The 17,164-nt window shown below is 37.3% G+C and overlaps 1 long non-coding RNA gene across 1 annotated transcript; it reads left to right on the top strand.

Annotated features, from left to right (window-relative positions):
- The first annotated feature begins 4,941 nt into the window (after positions 1-4,941).
- LOC147370497 (uncharacterized) lies at positions 4,942-16,671 on the top strand. Its single transcript, XR_015165325.1, has 4 exons — positions 4,942-5,075; positions 5,783-5,958; positions 10,666-10,926; positions 12,806-16,671. It is a non-coding gene; the product is annotated as an uncharacterized LOC147370497 (long non-coding RNA).
- Positions 16,672-17,164: the final 493 nt, after the last annotated feature.

Here is a 17,164-nt window from a genome sequence, read left to right as displayed (position 1 = left end):
TACTTCTGCTTTATTGACTATGCCAAAGCCTTTGACTGTGTGGATCACCATAAACTGTGGGAAATTCTGAAAGAGATGGGAATACCAGACCACCTGACTTGCCTCTTGAGAAACCTATATGCAGGTCAGGAAGCAACAGTTAGAACTGGACATGGAACAACAGACTGGTTCCAAATAGGAAAAGGAGTACGTCAAGGCTGTATATTGTCACCCTGCTTATTTAACTTCTATGCAGAGTACATCATGAGAAACGCTGGGCTGGAAGAAGCACAAGCTGGAATCAAGATTGCCAGGAGAAATATCAATAACCTCAGATATGCAGATGACACCACCCTTATGGCAGAAAGTGAAAAGGAACTCAAAAGCCTCTTGATGAAAATGAAAGATGAGAGTGAAAAGTTGGCTTAAAGCTCAACATTCAGAAAACTAAGATCATGGCATCTGGTCCCATCACTTCATGGCAAATAGATGGGGAAACAGTGGAAACAGTGTCAGAATTTATTTTTTTTTGGCTCCAAAATCACGGCAGATGGTGATCGCAGCCATGAAATTAAAAGATGCTTACTCCTTGGAAGGAAAGTTATGACCAACCTAGATAGCATATTCAAAAGCAGAGACATTACTTAGCCAACAAAGGTCTGTCTAGTCAAGGCTATGGTTTTTCCAGTGGCCATGTATGGACGTGAGAGTTGGACTGTGAAGCAAGCAGAGTGCCGAAGAATTGATGCTTTTGAACTGTGGTGTTGGAGAAGACTCTTGAGAGTCCCTTGGACTGCAAGGAGATCCACCCAGTCCATTATAAAGGAAATCAGTCCTGGGTGTTCTTTGGAAGGAATGATGCTAAAGCTGAAACTCCAGTACTTTGGCCACCTCATGCGAAGAGTAGACTCATTGGAAAAGACTCTGATGCTGGGAGGGATTGGGGCCAGGAGGAGAAGGGGACGACAGAGGATGAGATGGCTGGATGGCATCACTGGATGTGAGTCTGAGTGAACTCTGGGAGTTGGTGATGGACGGGGAGGCCTGGCGTGCTGCAATTCATGGGGTCGCAAAGAGTTGGACACGACTGAGCGACTGAACTGAACTGAAACTGAGATTCAGATCATTTAATAATCAATGTCATTCACCAGACATTTGAATCCAATTCTTCTGATTTAAAACATAGCCTGTATATTCTTCATTTCCCTGTGACTAATTTAAGCTTGTTAGTTATTTTGGCAGAAATAACCAGTTTACCTTCACACAGTAAAGGCAATGGAAAAAAATTGATAGTGAGTTGATCACTTTCTTCTTGAAGTCTTTATACTGACAGTAATTCAGTTTCTATAAACAGTTTAGAAATTTTTTGGAAGTAGAAAATGTTACATCATTTTTTACCCACATAAAAATGTTGGCTTTATATGGCTTTTAGAAAAGGATTGATTGTGCTTGGGCCTGAAATACACTTAGGTTTTCCAGTGTGCTTAATCTCCCCTGAAGTAGTATCAGGTTATGTTGCTGCTAAAATAAACAATTTTGCTGCTGCAAGCAGAATTTTTAAAAAATTTCTGTAGCTGACAAACATTTTTTTACTGAACTACCAACAGAAAAAAGAGAAATAGATGAGAAGATAGTCCCTGTGATAAGGACTCAAAGGCAACTTCCACAGAGAAAATATCTTTAAAGTTGCTACTCTCCTTTTTTACACAGTTAATAGATTTAGAGAATTAAGAAGAAAAATAGACATGGCATTTACTGCATTCATTAAATTAATTAATCAGAGCTTTTTATGGCCAATTTAAATCAATCAATTCAAATGGGTGCTTATGTTATGTATTTCTTCTCATTTTCTCCTAAATGTCTCTCAACTAGTGATATTTTCAGAGACACTTGACAGACAATAAGCTGAGAAGAGAATCTTAGGAACAAAAGGAATTAAATAGCTCTCAGAGTTAGGAAAACACACAATATCATCCCAAATGATTTCCTGGTGAGTTAGGGGGGTGTAAACTCACCAATGGTATCATAATTATCTCGATAAAAGATAAAGTACAGAAAGGTTTGGTCAGTGATGAAGCATTAGAAAATGGAAAAACAACTATATTTTGTGTGGATCCAGAAGGAGGAAGTGTCAGCTACTAATCAACTCAACACCAGGTAGGTTCTCTCTAGGCCCACTTCTTGGAGAGTTATCATAAATGGGTGTTGAATATTGTCAAAAGCTTTTTCTGTATCTATTGAGATGATAATATGATTCAATTTGTTAATGTGGTATATCACACTGATTTACAGATGCTTTAAAATCATTGCATCCTTGGGATAAATCCTACTTGATCATGGTAAATGATCCTTTTAATTTATTGTTAGATTCAGTTTGCTAGTATTTTGTGGAGGATTTCTGCATTTGGGTTCACTAGTAATATTGGCTTATAATTTTCTGTTTTTGCAATATTTTTGTCTGATTTTGGTATCAAAGTATTATGGCCTCATAGAATGAGTTTCTCTGCATTTTCTTCAGATAGTTTCAAAAATATAGTTGTTAACTCTTCTCTACGTGTTTAATTGTTTTGTTGTTTTGTTGCTAAGTCATGTCTGATTCTGCGACCTCATGGACTGTAGCCCACCAAGCTCTTCAGTCCATGGGATTTTCCAGGCAAGAATACTGGAATGTGTTGCCATTTCCTTCTCCAGGGGATCTTTCCAACCTAGAGACTGAAACCTCATATCCTGCATTGGCAGGCGGATTCTTTACCACATTTAACAGAATCCTTGTATGAAGCCATCTGGACCTGGACTTTTGTTTTGGGGGAGTTTTTCAATCACAGTTTCAATTTCAGTATTTGTGATACATTGTTCATAGTTTCTACTTCTTTCTGGTTCAGTCTTGGAAGATTATACTTTTCTAAGAATTTGTCCATTTCTTCCAGGTTGTCCTCCAGGTTGGCATATAGTTGCTTGCAGTAGTATCTAATGATCCTTTGTATTCCTCTGCTGCCAGTTATATTTCTCCTTTTTCATTTCTAGTTGTACTGTTTTTTTTGTTTGTTTGTTTTTCTATTCAAAGAACCAGGTTTTAGTTTCATTGCTCTTTTTTTATTGTTTACTTGATCTCTATTTCATTTATTTCTGCTCTGATGTTTATGATTTTGTTCCTTCTGCTAGCTTTGGGTTTTGTTTTTCCTTCTTTCTCTAGTTGCTTTAGGCATAATGTTAAGTTTTTTGAGATTTTCCTTGTTCCCCAAGGTAAGATGATATTGCTTTAAACTTCCCTTTTAGCATTGCTTTTACTGAGTCCCATAGGTTTTGGATTGTCACTTTTTTGTTTTCATTTGTCTCTAGGTATTTTTTTATTCCTCTTTATTTTCATCAGTGATCCATTGGTTGTTTAGGAACATATTGTTTAGCCTCCATGCGTCTGTACTTTTTACAGATTTTTTTTTTTTTGTAGTTGATTTCTAATCTCATAGCATTGTAGTCAGAGAAGATGCTTGATATGATTTCAATTTTCATATATTACCAAGAGTTGCTTTGATGTCCAGCATAACCTCTCCTGGAGAATGTTCCATGTATACTTGAGAAGAAGGTGTATTCTGCTCTTTTCAGATGGAATGTTCTATAAATTAAGTCCATCTGATCCAATGTATCATTTAAGACATGTTTCCTTATTGATCTTCTATCTGGACAATCTGTCTAATGATGAAAGTGGGATGTTAAAGTCCCCAACTATTATTGTGATACTGTCGCAATAATCTTTCTTCTTTTGCCTTATATATTGAGGTACACCTTTGTTGGGTACATATGTATTTACAAATTGTGATACATTCTTCTTGGATTGATCTCTTGATCATTAGGTAGTGTTTGTCTCTGTCTCTTGTAACAGACTTTATTTTAAAGTCTATTTTGTCTTATATGAGTATTGCTACCCTAGATTTCTTTTGATTTCTGTTTGCATGATATACCTTTTTCCATCCTCTCAGTTTCAGTCTGTCCCTAGATCTGAAGTGGGTCTCTTGAAGACAGCATATCCAGGTCTTGTTTTGTATCCATTCAGCCAGTCTATGTCTTTTAGACTTAATCCATTCATATTTAAGGTAATTATCAATATGTATGTTCTTATTACCATCTTGTTAATTGTCTTTGATTTGTTTTTGTAGGTTGTTTTTCTATCCTTCATATTTTATTCTCTTCTTGTGTGATTTGATGAATACCATTAGTGTAGTTGAATTGCTTTGTCCTTTTTGTGTATCTACTGTAGATTTCATTTGCAGTTACCATTGAGTGAGTGAGTGAAGTCGCTCAGTCATGTTCGACTCTTTGCGACCCCATGGACTGTAGCCCACCAGGCTCCTCCCTCCACGGAAGGAGGAGGATTCTCCAAGCAAGAATACTGGAGTGGGTTGCCATTTCCTTCTCCAGGGGATCTTCCCGACCCAGGGATCGAACCCGGGTCTCCTGCGTTCCAGGCAGACGCTTTAACCTCTGAGCCACCAGGGAAGTTACCATTAGGTTTTGATATAGCATTCTCTTTTATACAAGATTGTTTTAAATTGTTGGTCTCTTAATTTCAAATGTATTTCCAATATCCTGCTTTTGTACTCTCCTCTAATTGCTAGTTTTGATATCATACTTGTTTATAGATGATTTTCTACATATACTGTGTGTTTGCCTTTACCAGTGAGCTTTTGCATTCATAATTTTCTCATTTCTAGTTATGGCCTTTTTATTTATGTCTAGAGAAGTTCCTTTAGCATTAGTTGTAAAGCTGGTTTGTTAGTGCTGAATTCTCTTAGCTTTTGCTTGTCTAAAAATCTTTTGATTTTTTTTTGTTGAATATGAATAAGAGCCTTTCTGAGTAGAATATTCTTGGTTTCAGTTTTTCCCTTTCAGTACTTTAAATATATCATGCCACTCCCTTTAGAGTTTCTGTTTAAAAATACACTGATAACCTTATGGGGATTTCCTTGTATGCTGTTACTTTTCCTTTCTTGCTTTCAGTATTTTCTCGTTGTCTTTAATTTTTACCAGTTTAATATGTTTCTCTGTGTGTTCTTCTTGGGTTTATCCTATATGAGACTCTCTACGCTTCCTGAACTTGAGTGAGTGTTTCCCATTTTATGGAAGCTTTTGTCTATTAGCTCTTGAAATTTTTTCTCAGGCTCTTTCTCTCTTCTCCTTCTGGGATCTCTATAATGCAAATGTTGGTGCATTTAATGTTGTACCAGAAGTCTCTTAGACTCTCATCATTTCATTCATTCTGTATTCTGCTCTGCAACAGTGATTTCTACTACTCTGCCTTCTAGCTCACCTATTTATTCTTCTTCCTCATTTATTCTGCTACTGACACCTTCTAGTATATTTTTCATTTCAGTTATTCTATAATTCATCTGTTTGTTCTTCAAAGATTCTAGTTCTTTATTAAACATTTCTTAGACTACCTTTACTATAATTTCTCTGAATTTTTTTCAGGTATCTCCTCTTCCTTTAGTTGTTCTTTTGGGGTTTTACCTTGTTCTGTCATCTGACATATATTAATATTTCTCTGTCATCTCATGTTGCCTAACTTTCTAAGTCTGTGATCACCTTTCTCCAGTTTGCAGGATTGTAATTCTTCTTGATTCTGGTGTCTGCCCCTGGTGGGTGAGGTTGGTTCAGGGGATTGTGCAGGCTTCCTAATGGGAGGGATGGGTGCCTGCTCATGGTGGGTAGACCTGGGTCTTTTCCCTCTGGTGGGCAGGGTCATGGCAAGGGGTGTGTTTATAGGAGGACTTTGTCTGTCTGCTGATGGCTTGTTCCCACCCTGTAGGTTGTTTGGCCTGAGGCATTCCAACACTGAAGACTGCTGGGTGGAGCTAAGTCTTGGTGCCAAAATGGCAATCCTTGGAAGACCTCATTCTGATGAATATTCCCTGGGGTGTCTGCTACTAATCTTCTTGCTCCAACTGTGAGCCACAGTGGACCTTCACTTCCCCAGACCTGCAGGTAGGTCTGTTCCAGGTTTGAGTGGAGTTACTGCTTTGCTCTAGGTCCCAGTATACCTGAACACTTGTGTGCACTCTTCAAAAATGGAGTCTCTGTTTCTTCAAAATTCAGAAGAACATTCTCTATAGAGCTTCTTTAGGTACTTCTGTTAATCACATGCATAGGTAATCAGAATTACAAATTGTTCTGGTTCAGTTGTCATATGAATTGGGTCAAACTAAAAAAAGTTAAGACTATTGTTCTGTCTTTGGAAGAGAATGAAAAGGAGTCAAGGTAACTTTTATTTATTTATTTTTATTTACAAGTTGTTTATTTTTTAATATAAATTTATTTATTTTAATTGGAGGCTAATTACTTTACAATATTGTATTGGTTTTGCCATACGTCAACATGAATCTGCCATGGGTGTACACGTGTTCCCCATCCTGAACCTCCCTCCCACCTCCCTCCCCACCCCACCTCCTCCCCATCCCATCCCTCTGTCAAGGTAACTTTTAAAGAAAAAGATGTACTATACAGTAGATGGGAGGACATACAAAAATAAATATTTAAATGATAGCTTATTGCTCTCCAAAATTTTTTGTTAAATTTTTACATCTACAGAGAAACTGAAAGACTGATACAAAGAATAGCTCCATATATTTCATGTAAATGCACTCAGTTTACCAATTTTGACATATTCTTGTGTGCCCTCTCTCTCTCTTTCCCCAACACACATCTCTTATCTTAGTTTTTGGTTGAATCCTTTGAACTTGAGCTCATGTTCATCATGACAATTCATTTTCAGCAATATTAAATACTATTATACTAGCTGAGCCACCAGAGAAGCCCAAGAATATAGTGTAGGTAGCCTATCCCTTCTCCAGGGGATCTTCCCTACCCAGGAATTGAACTGGGATCTCCTGCATTGCAGGCAGATTCTTTATCGCTGAGCTACAAAGGAAACCCATCTAGTTCTATTGCGAGTCTACCTCTTCCTTGATTTTAATGCATATGAAAGAGATAAATTTAAAGCAGATATTTATACTTAAAAATATCAGATAGGAACAATTACATTTTAAAAAGTGGGGATAAAGAGAGAATGATTGAAATTTAAAGAATACTTTATACTGGGTGACCAGGGAAGTCTCTTCTAATGACATTTTAGCAGACACCAATGAAGTGAGAAAGTAATCAAGAATTGACTGGGGGACAGCATTTAAGACAGATGGATGGAAAAGCAAGTACAAAGGGAAAGAGAGATTGATGTAGAAAAGCAAGGAGGCCAGGGTGCCAAACCAGAATGAACAAAGGCAGAATGAAGGGATATGTAATCGAGGCAGGTTAGTAAAGAACTGACATTTTATCAGAATGTGAAGGAGTACGCTTAGTAGTGGTTTTCAATCAGAGACAATATGTCTGGAGTAAGTTATGGTATCACAACGGGTGTCCCAGTATTGGTGTTGGAGGATAGAAGCCAGGGATACTGCCAAATATCCTACAAGGTTTGGAATAGTAGCCAAGAATCATCCAGTTTGTAATGGCAATAGTGCTGAGATAGAGAAACTTTGAGGAACAGAAGACAGAGGTCTCTCAGGCTCTTCTGTGGTCCTGGTGCTGCAAGTGAAACTAAAGAAAGGAAACAAAGGTGGGTGAATGGTTGGGAGGTCTGTAGGAGAGCAGCTTGGACTTCAGGTGACAAGAATGAACGTGAATATGATGAAACATGGTGAAAATAAATATATTTTGAAGTTAGAAACTGCTGGTTTTACAAAAAATTACATGTAGGTATGAGGAGAAGCGGAGAAGGCAATGGCACCCTACTCTAGTACTCTTGCCTCAAAAATCCCATGGATGGAGGAGCCTGGTGGGCTGCAGTCCATGGGGTCGCTAAGAGTCGGACACGACTCAGCGACTTCACTTTCACTTTTCACTTTCATGCACTGGAGAAGGAAATGGCAACCCACTCCAGTGTTCTTGCCTGGAGAATGGGGGAGCCTGGTGGGCTGCCGTCTCTGGGGTCGCACAGAGTCAGACACGACTGAAGCAACTTAGCAGCAGCAGCAGCATGAGGAGAAGAGGAAAATCAGACAAATATACAAACATGCAAGTAGAACCATTCAAGTACTATTGGTATTGGTATTGGTGAAAATCGGCTAAAAGACCTATGTAGATCTAATCAGTATGGAATTGGGTCAATCTATGTCAGCAAAATAAAATTTCACTCAATGTGGTAAATTTATTTGTAAAATTATATACATAGCTGTATACACAGTGTGATTTGTTTTAATATTTGTAGATATAAATATATACATCTGTGCATTATATATTCAACAAAATATTTATCAACAATGATTTTCTCTGAGGGATGGGAGTAAGGGGGTTTTATTTTAGTAAATTGTAATCTTTTGTAACTGGTTTGAATTTCTGAAAATAATCATACTTTTGTAAAAGATCATACATATAGTGGATAAAGTCACCTGCCATATCAGTAAATAATTGTGTACATAGTTAAGTTAGAGAAAGCTGACTTGATAAAACACCTTTTAAGAATTCTGACCTTAAACAAAAGTTGTTCTAGGAGGAACTTGCATTTCTCTCCCTGTGCCTTTGAGATGTAAATGCTTTACCTGAACGGTGTGTGTGTGTGTGTGTGTGTGTGTGTGTGTTGACAACTTGATCTCTGCCATTTGGAAGGTATACACATGGTGTACATTTTGCTGTCAATCTAATAGACTGATATTCTTAGCAGTCTTTTGTCTGTGCCAATTCTCAGGGGCTTTTTGCCATCTTAACCTTCATTGAGTCAACCTGTGCAACAATGGCCTTTACTGTCTTAGACCATTTTTCAGAATAACCTTTCTGGGTCCTGTTTGCTGCTGCTGCTACTGCTAAGTCACTTCAGTCATGTCCGACTCTGTGTGACCCTATAGACGGCAGCCCACTAGGCTCCCCCGTCCCTGGGATTCTCCAGGCAAGAACACTGGAGTGGGTTGCCATTTCCTTCTCCAATGCATGAAAGTGAAAAGTGAAGTGAAGTCGCTCAGTCGTGTCCGACCCTCAGCCACCCCATGGACTGCCGCCTACCAGGCTCCTCCATCCATGGGATTTTCCAGGCAGGAGTACTGGAGTGGGGTGCCATTGCCTTCTTCGTGGATCCTGTTTAGGAGGCAGGTATTCTCACTCTCTTGTGGGAATACCTCTTGCATCTTATTGAGTCACTGTTTAGATGTCTTATTAATGCCCAGATGATGAATCTTTTCAGTTAGAAGAACTTCTAAATTGGTAAAATTTTAGGGAGCTCTCATTATAAACAGCTTATTGGTACTTATAGAGGGGGGAACAAAGGTGGGAAAAATATATGCATAATGGTTAAGCTAGGAACTCCCTTGTGTGTGCTTAGTTGCTCAGTTGTGTCTGACTCTTCACAACCCCATGGACTGTAGCCCACCAGGCTCCTCTGTCCATGGAATTTTCCAGGCAAGAATACTGGAGTGGGTTGCCATTTCCTAAATCTCAACCCAGGGATTGAACCCACATCTCCTGCATTGGCAGGCTGACTCTTTACCACTGTGCCACCTGGGAAAACCTTAGGAACTCCCTTAGTTTAAAATAAGCAAACAAACAAACAAAAAAATGGTTTTGGAAGGCTTACTTGTGGTCTCTGTTTCCCTTCAATGGGCCTTACAAATGCTAATACATGTTTAAGGGTAATTAACCTTACTTAGGTTGATTAACACGGAATTAAAAAAAAAGCTGAAGAGAAAGTTGAGACTTCTTCCCAATAAGGTAGAAATTTAAAGGGACTCATTCCCAAAAGATAAATCTATAGATATTTATTAAAGAAATGGAATAAGTGAAACAGACATTAATAGGATTAAAACAACAGGTTTTGATACAATACTACCTAAGATTAGATGGGCCAACATGAAAGGGGCCCAAACAAATCTACTCTACATTTATATACAGAGCTAGGGTAAATATCTAAAAGGTTATAAAAAATTGCACTGAGATATTAGACCAGCAACAGATCAATTAATCAAGTTAAAACATTATATAGGACACATCTCTACCTCCAGATAATGTTATCAAAATTAAATTTATAAAAAGAGTTTTATTTAGTTGACTTAAAAGTAAGCACTTGCAAATTAAATATTTCTAAAAAGTAAATTGGGCAGAATGAATTTCAAGTTCATGTGATGCAGAAAAGAGTCAGTATTAAAGAAAGAAATATTTGTTGGAGAGCTTGTCAGCAAGAAAAAGAGAATTAACTTGGTATGATTTCCATACGTTATAAAATAAAGGTAAATGATATTAATTTTCAGGTGAACTCTTTAGGAAAAATTATGTCTTGGGTATGTCTGTCTAAATAGTTTCTCCAGATTTTTGGTTAACTTGAATTTTGCTGAATGAAGTTAAATGATGGAAATTCATTGAATATCCAGGTAATTTCAAATAATATAAAATACTGAAACATTAACTGCAACATGGGTCTAATATTACCTACTTTTGTCTTCCTTCCAAGAAAGAAATCAAGGACCCCCACTTGGTAGCCTGTCCCGTCCGAGGGACTCTCCCAAGACCAGGGACATGACCCTCCTCTGGCACCCTACTCTTTCCTGCAACAATATAACTTCACCTTGGAATTCTTTTACATTTGCTTGGTGCTGCCTGGAACACAGGAGGGGACCAGCAATTGCTAACTGAGCCAATCACTCTCTCTTCCAGCCTGGAACTTGAAATTCTTCCACAAAGATCACAGAGTTCTCACCTCCTGGGATAAGTCTACCTTCCTTCTCCTCAAAGACAGAAGTAACGCCTACCTGAAGACTCCAAATCTCTTCAGTCTTTTTTAAAATTTAAATTAGATGGTTACAGGAGGATATAAGCATAAGTAGCCCCAAGAGAATTTAGAGAATATATGTGAATTAACATTAACCTTTTTATAATATCTGCTTTCTTCTGTCTCTACATGTCTACCAGGAGAAGGTGAGTGACACAAAGTTTTTAATGTAAATGACATTATTTTTTAAATTGCTTTGTATTTCAAGTACTTTGGGTTTCCCTGGTGGCTCAGATGGTAAAGTATCTGCTTGCAGTACAAGAGTTCCAGGTTCAATCCCTGGGTCATGAAGATCCTCTGGAGAAGGGAATGGCTACCCATTCCAGTATTTTTGCCTGGAGAATTCCTTGGACAGAGGAGCTTGGCAGGCTACAATACATGGACTTGCAAAGAGTCAAACAGGATTGAGCGACTAACACACCAAGAGAGAAACCAAAGATATTGGGTTAATTAGACACACATCTTATACTATATTAAGAAAAGAAATTTTGCTATGAGGCAATGGTATGTTTCTACTTCAGTTCAGTTGATCAGTCGTGTCTGATTTTTTGTGGCTCTTTGAACTGCAGCATGCCAGGCCTTCCTGTCCATCACCAACTCCTGGAGTTCACCCAAACCCATGTCCATTGAGTTGGTGATGCCAACCAACCATCTCATGCTCTGTCATCCCCTTCTCCTCCTGCCCTTAATCTTTCCCAGCATCAGGGTCTTTTCAGATGAGTCAGCTCTTTGCATCCGGTGGCCAAAGTATTGGAACTTCAGCTTCAACATCAGTCCTACCAATGAACACCCAGGACTGATCTCCTTTAGGATAGACTGGTTGGATCTCCTTGCAAGTCAAGGGACTCTCAAGAGTCTTCTCCAACACCATGGTTCAAAATCATCAATTCTTCAGCGCTCAGCTTTCTTTATAGTCTAACTCTCACATCCGTACATGACCACTGGAAAAACCATAGCCTTGACTAGAAGGACCTTTGTTGGCAAAGTAATGTCTCCGCTTTTTAATATGCTGTCTAGGTTCGTCATAACTTTCCTTCCAAGGAGTAAGTGTCTTTAAATTTCATGGCTGCAATCACCATCTACAGTAATTTTGAAGCCCCCAAAAATAAAGTCTGACACTGTTTCCCCATCTATTTCCCATGAAGTGATGGGACTGGATGCCATGATCTTAGTTTTCTGAATGTTGAGCTTTAAGCCAACTTTTTCACTCTCCTCTTTCACTTTCATCAAGAGGCTCTTTAGTACTTCTTCACTTTCTGCCATAAGGGTTGTGTCATCTGCATATCTGAGGTTATTGATATTTCTCCCGGCAATCTTGATTCCAGCTTGTGCTTCCTCCAGCCTAGTGTTTCTCATGATGTACTCTGAATATAAGTTAAATAAGCAGAGTGACAATATACAACCTTGACGTATTCCTTTTCCTATTTGGAACCAGTCTGTTATTCCACGTCCACTCCTAACTAACTGTTGCTTCCTGACCTGCATACAGGTTTCTCAAGAGTCAGGTCAGGTGGTCTGGTATTCCCATATCCTTCAGAATTTTCCACAGTTTATTGTGATCCACACAGTCAAAGGCTTTGACATAGTCAATAAAGCAGAAATAGATGTTTTTCTAGAACTCTCTTGCTTTTTTGATGATTCAGCAGATGTTGGCAATTTGATCTCTGGTTCCTCTGCCTTTTCTAAAACCAGCTTGAACATCAGGAAGTTCACGGTTCACATATTGCTGAAGCCTGGCTTGGAGAATTTTGAGCATTACTTTACTAGCGTGTGAGATGAGTGCAATTGCGCGGTAGTTTGAGCATTCTTTGGCATTGCTTTTCTTTGGGATTGAAATGAAAACTGACCTTTTCCAGTCCTGTGGCCACTGCTGAGTTTTCCAAACTTGCTGGCATATTGAGTGCAGCACTTTCACATGTTTTCTAGAGGTTTCATGTTTCTAGATGTTATGGAATATTCTAATTAGAAAATATGGGTGTGACAAACATTTCAAAATTGATTGCTGCTTGTCTGTTTTCACTACAGATTAAGGTTTTTAAGGGTTGCTGCTGCTGCTGCTGCTAAGTCGCTTCAGTCCTGTCTGACTCTGTGCGATCCCATAGATGGCCTCCTACCAGGCTCCTCTGTCCCTGGGATTCTCCAGGCAAGAACACTGGAGTGGGTTGCCATTTCCTTCTCCAATGCATGAAAGTGAAAAGGGAAAGTGAAGTCGTTCAGTCGTGTCCGACTCTTAGCGACCCCATGGACTGCAGCCCACCAGGCTCCTCCGTACATGGGACTCTCCAGGCAAGAGTACTGGAGTGGGGTGCCATTGCCTTCTCAGTTTAAGGGTTAGAGTTTTAAGGGTTAGAACTATAATATTTTGAAATACTAAATTGTTAATTTAATTGTTAAATATTTTAAACAATTTAAAATATTGTTAAAACTAAGCTTACATACTTTTAAAGGACCAGGATTTACCCCAGAGATGCAAGGATTTTCAATATCTGCAAATCAATCAGTTTGATGTACCATATTAACAAATTAAAGAATAAAAACCATATGATCATACCAATAGATGTAGAAAAGCTCTCCAGAAAGTAGACATAGAGGGAACCTACCTCAACATAATAAAGTTCATATATGAAAAACCAATAGCTAATGTCATTCTCAATGGTGAAACGTTAAAAGCATTTCCTCTAAGGTCAGGAAGAAGATAAAGTGGTCGACTCTCACCACTTTTTTTCAGCATAGCTTTGGAAGTCTTAGACATGGCAATCAAATAAGAAAGAGAAATACAAGGAATCCAATTGGCAAAGAAAAAGTAAAATTGTCACTGTTTTCAGGTGACATAATACTCTATAAAAGTCCTAAAGATGCTGTCAGAAGACTATTAGAACTGATCAATGAATTTGGTAAATTACAGGATACAAAACTGATACACAGAAATCTCTTGCATTCCTATACACTAACAATGGAAGGTCAGAAAGATAAATTAAGGAAATGCTCCCATTTACCATCACATCAAAAATTATAAAATACCTAGTAAAAAACCTATCTAAGCAAGCAAAAGATCTGTTCTCTAAAAACTATAAAATGCTAATAAAAACATTGAAGATGACACAAACAGATGGAAAGATATACCATGTTCTTGGATTGGAAGAATCAGTATTGTCACAATGAGTATGCTATCCACAGAAATCTACAGATTCAATGCCATCTCTATTAAATTATGAATGGCAATTTTCACAGAACTAGAACAATTTTTTAAAAATTTTAATGTAAACACAAAAGACCCTAAATAGATTTGCAAAGCAATCCTGAAAAACAGAGCTAGAGGAATCAGGTTCTCTATCTTCAGACTATTCCACAAGGCTACAGTAAGTAAAATAGTGTGGTACTGGCATAAAAACAGCCACACAGGTTAATGGAAGAGAACAGAGCCCCCAGAAATGAACCTACACTTATATGATCAATTAATCTATGACAAAGGAGGTAAGTATACAGTGGAGAAAAGACAGTCTCTTCAATAAATGATGCTGGGAAAACCAGAGAGCTATGTGTAAAAGAAGGAAACTAGAATGTTCTCCAATACCATACACAAAAATAAACTCAAAATGGATTAAAGACCTAAGCATAAGACTGGATACTATAAAACTCTAATAGGAAAATATAGGCAGAACACTCTTTGATATAAATTGCAGCAATATATTTTTTGGATCTATTTCCTAGAGAAGTGAAAATAAAACCAAAAATAAACAAATAGAACCTTATTAATAAACTTAAAAACTTTTTCCCAGCAAAGGAAATCAGAAACAAAATGAAAAGAAAAGCCACATATGGAAGAAAATATTTGCAAAGTGATTGACAAGGGATTAATATCCCAAGTATACAAACAGCTCTTATAGCTCAATGTCAAAAAACAAACAACCAAATCAAAAAATGGGCAGAATTTCTAAATAGATAGTTCCTCAAAGAAGACATACAGATATTGTAAAGTAAAAAAATAATAATAATAATAATAATAAATTTTAAAAAATGAAATAAAAAAAAGAAGACATAGAGATGGTCAAAAGCATATGAAAAGATGCTCAACATCACTAATTATTAGAGAAAAACAAATCAAAAGTATAATGAGGTATCACCTCATCTGGACAGAATGGCTATCATCAGAACATCTACAAACAATAAATGCTAAAGAGGGCATGGAGCAAAGGAACTGTCTTACACTGTTGGTGGGAATGTAAATTGATACAACCATTATGGAAAGCAGCATAGATGTTCTTTAAAAAACTAAAAGGAGAACTACTATATGATCCAGCAATCATATGCCAGCAGTCCCTTGGCATATATCTGGGAGAAAACCATAATTTGAAAAGATACTGCACTCCAATGTTCATTTCAGCACTATTTACAATAGCCAAGACAGGGAAGCAACCTAAGTGTCCACTGACAGAAGAATGGATAAAGAAGATGTGGCACACATATACATTGCAATATTATTCAGTTATGAAAAAGAATGAGATTATGCCATTTGCAGGAACATGGATGGACCTAGAGATTATCATACTAAGTGACAGGAGTCAGAGAAAGCCAAATATCATGTCACTTATTTGTGCAATCTAGAAAATGATACAGATGAACTAACTTATAATACAGAAACAGACTCACAGACTTAGAAAACAAACTTAAGGTTATCAAAGGGGAAAGGTGGGAGGGAGGGATAAATTAGGAGTTGAGATTAACATATACACACTGCTGTATATAAAATAGTCAGCAAGGACCTATTGTAAAGCACAAGGAACTCTACTAAATATTTTGTAATAGCCTATATGGGAAAAGAATCTGAAAAGAATGGTTATATGTATAACTTAATGTCTTTGGTTTACACCTGAAACTAACATATTGTAAATCAACTTTCTCTAATATATAATAAAAATTATATTTCAAAGAGTTAAAAATATAATAGGTAATTAAGACTACTAAAGATAAGGAAAACAATTCAGTATGCAAGAAAAATAAAAGAAAGTATAAGGAATGGAAATTCATTTTGTTAAGTGGAAAGAATTATTTTGTCCTAGAACTCCTTGTTTCTGGAAGGGAAAATAAGGGACCAAACTAATGTGAATACTGAAAGTTGTGAAAGATTTGTAAAAAAGGAACCATTAAAAAGACTTTTGTAATATTCCGTTGTATATATGTACCACAGCTTACTTATCCATTCGTCTGCTGATGGACATCTAGGTTGCTTCCATGTCCTGGCTATTATAAATAGTGCTGCGATGAACATTGGGGTACACGCGTCTCTTTCAATTCTGGTTTCCTTGGTGTGTATTCCCAGTGGTGGGACTGCTGGGTCATATGGCAATTCTATTTCCAGTTTTTTAAGGAATCTCCATTAAAAAGAATACATTTGAATCAGTTCTAATGAGGTGGATGAAACTGGAGCCTATTATACAGAGTAAAGTAAGCCAGAAAGAAAAACACCAATACAGTATTCTAACACATATATATGGAATTTAGAAAGATGGTAACGATAACCGTATATGTGAGACAGCAAAAGAGACACAGATGTATAGAACAGTCTTTTGGACTCTGTGGCGAGGGTGGGATGATTTGGGAGAATGGCATTGAAACATGTATATTATCATATGTGAAACGAATCGCCAGTCCTGGTTCGATGCATGAGACAAGGTGCTCGGGGCTGGTGCACTGGGATGACCCACAGGGATGGGATAGGGAGGGAAGTGGGAGGGGGGGTTCAGAATGAGGAACACGTGTACACCCGTGGCGGATTCATGTTGATGTATGGCAAAACCAATACAATATTGTAAAATAATTAGCCTCCAATTAAAATAAATAAATTTATATTTTTTTAAAAAGACTTTTGTACATGGTCAGGCTTGAATTAGAATAAATTTAATTAGGTAAATGGATTTTTTTCATTAAAAGTAGGCTGGTACAAGACTGTGTATGTTACTTCTCTCCGTTAAGAGAATACAGTTTTCTTGAAATATTACATTTTGATAATAGATGTGTCAGTTTCTTTGCCTTTAATTGATATGTATTTGTTTTTTAAATCTTTTGTCATTTGGTTAAGTAAATAAGTGTTGTTTCACAGTGATTAATGATCTTATTTGATCAAGCATTAAAAAATTTTTAAAATATTTTTTATTAACTCCCCAAATATCAAATTCTAACTTAAGTTCTTTTGACCTCCCGCTAACTCTGGGATACTTCAAAGAAATCCCTAGAAGTCTCAGAGAAGAGATTAGGCTTATTTGGTATGTAAAATTCCTTGAGAAGCATTGTCAAGTGATTAAAGATAAATCTTCTTAGGGTATAAGTAAATTTCACTGATACATATATTCTAAAACTTATATAGAATTCCTAAAAGTCTGGTAT

Source organism: Bos grunniens, chromosome 6 (genome assembly GCF_055505025.1).
Source record: "Bos grunniens cultivar Pamir isolate PY7600 chromosome 6, Bosgru_T2T1.0, whole genome shotgun sequence".
NCBI lineage: Eukaryota > Metazoa > Chordata > Mammalia > Artiodactyla > Bovidae > Bos > Bos grunniens.
Note: the sequence above shows the minus strand (reverse complement) of the source record. Positions and strands in the feature narration are given on the sequence as shown.